Source organism: Triticum dicoccoides, chromosome 1B (genome assembly GCF_002162155.2).
Source record: "Triticum dicoccoides isolate Atlit2015 ecotype Zavitan chromosome 1B, WEW_v2.0, whole genome shotgun sequence".
Classification (NCBI taxonomy): Eukaryota; Viridiplantae; Streptophyta; class Magnoliopsida; order Poales; family Poaceae; genus Triticum; species Triticum dicoccoides.
In genome coordinates, this window is record NC_041381.1 from 709,856,176 (window position 1) to 709,858,685 (window position 2,510).

Genomic DNA, 2,510 nt, shown 5'->3' on the forward strand with positions numbered 1-2,510 from the left:
AAAAAAAATCTTTGCGCAGGGAAAAGAAGAATATCCATCCACGGATAAATAGCAGCACTGAAATCCGGCAGGGACCATACATTTAGTAATTCCAGATTATTTGAATTTCCATTCAAAAATGAAAAAGTACAGGCGCTATGTGTGATTCTACTGTAGCTGTTGGATCCAGCGCGTGGATCAGCCGTTCGATCAGGTCAGGGACCATTGGAGAGTTTTCCTACCCTAGCCGCCGCCGCCACCAGGCGACTAGGGCGAGGCGACTCTTTTCCTCCAATCTCCACAGGCTGGTATGCTGGCCCCCTCTCCCTTCGGCCGCTGCTCCGGCGGCAGGAGGGTGGGGGGACCCTGTTCCTCCGCTCTGTAGTTAGGTTTTGGATTTGTAGATCGTGGTGCGTTGTTGGGGTGATGGTAGCGGTGCCCGGACGAATAAATCTGCCTCAACCCCACTCCCACACCGGCGGTGTCCTTCATGGCGGCGTCTTGGAGTTGATGGCATCGTGTCTCTGTCGATTCCTCAGATCGACAGCGTTAGGGTTCATGGATGGTGTTGACGAGGCGGCGGCGGCGACTCCATCAGGTGTGTCTCTCCTTCTGCTCTGTCCCCGTTGTTTGTGGCGTTGTCTCCGACGTCATGGTGGAGCAGGGAGGTTTTGTAGTTCAGGAGTACGCGCAGGCGGTTGTCTACCCAAGTGACAGCTGGAAGATGGAGTATCTTGTGTTGGGTCTGTGGTCGAAGGCGGGCAGTTCTGGTTTCCTTCTCCGACGTCGTCGGCATGCGAGGGTGTTAGTTCTGAAGTTCGATAGCGTGTCCGGGGACATGTTGCCCCGGTCTGATTCTTTCAACGGCTATAGTTTTGCTTTTGGCAAACTACTTTGGAGGTCCGTAAAGCTGCTGATCAGCGATGGAGCCGCGTCGAGCTTAGGAGAAGAGGTGATCTGTCTTTCTACCCTTTGGTGGCCGCTTCGGTGGTGTCGAAGGAAAGTGACATGCGCTGGTATTTTGCATAGGATTTTCCTATCTTTTCAGTTATGTATGGTCGATGCTTACGTGCCTTGTAACTTGATCTTTATTTTATATAAATGAGACACGTATTACCATGCAAAAAAAAAGGTCAGGGACCATTGCAACTGATAATTGGAGCGAAGCCTGTGCGTTGGTGTAGGTTGCGATGTGAGCGGTGTTGCCATCCGTCCAACTTGGCCGTGCTGCAATTCACTGTGCATGTCGTGCTTGGTGCAGGTTGCAATGTACTCCCTCCGTTCCTAAATATAAATTGTTGTAGAGATTTCAGTATAAACCACATACAGATGTATATAGATGCATTTTAAGTATAGATCTATTCATTTTACTCTGTACGTAGTCCATAGTGAAATTTTTACAAAAACTTACATTTAAAAACGGAGGAAGTACATATGAATCGAGCTGCCAAAGGCAACTTGGGTCGCGGTCCCAATCCCTATATGTGGGAGCAATGCGCGTCATCTAGTCAAAATCAGATCCGACTGTCGCGATTTTGAAGAGTTTTTCATAGGGGAAAACACACATGACATGGATACCTTGTCACGACATGGAAGATTTACCCCGCGAAAGGAAAAGGTTTGGGTGAAAGAATGAAGTAGAATCAACATCTGGCATATTGTATTATAAAACAGAGAGAAAAGGGGATAATAAATTGCACAACTGTTTGAAATGAAAGCATAAGAATTATGTATACTCTTACATGAAAAGGCGGCGCTTCTGCGGGTTGCTCGAAGAAAATGAAAAAGGTTAAAAGGAACATACTCCATCCATCCCCAGATACACGGCGTATAAATCTAGTAAAGAAAAAGTCAATTCTTTTACGAGCTTGAGCTAATACACCGAAGAAGAAAAAAACATCAACAACTACAATATTGAATAAATAGATTATGAAAACATATGAAGCATGGATTACTGTGGTTATATTGATATTGATTTGATAGCGTTCATCTTAATATATGTTTTCCTTTTCTGTACAACTTTGTCAATCAAGCATACAAAGGTTTGACTGTTTCAAGTGAATTTACTTATATGCCTGATTTGATCTGTTTGGGGATGGAGATAGTATCGACCCAATGATTTTGTTGTTGCTATTGTTGTTGTTCTTCTTCTTTGGTTGGAACATGTGAATTCCATCTGTCGCAAGATTGGCCATAAATTGGGCATCTATCAATCTATGGGTAATACAAGTGAAGCATAATACTCCCTTGGTTTCGTATCACAACTTGGATTAGATTTGTTTAGATAAGTAGTAGGAGGACATATTAGTGTTAGATACGTCCGTATGATGACAACCTAAGAAGACGAGTAATACGCATCGGAGGGAGGGAGCAGTTAATAAATGGATGGCGTGAATGGAAAGGAATGAAACAAATCATATCCATGCGGTGAAGGATGGATCCGGCTTGCCTGCTCCCTTCCCATGCTCCCATCCGTGCTCCCACTTCATCCTATGGCTGTCGTTTTTCCTTTTTCTTTTTCTAATTTAATC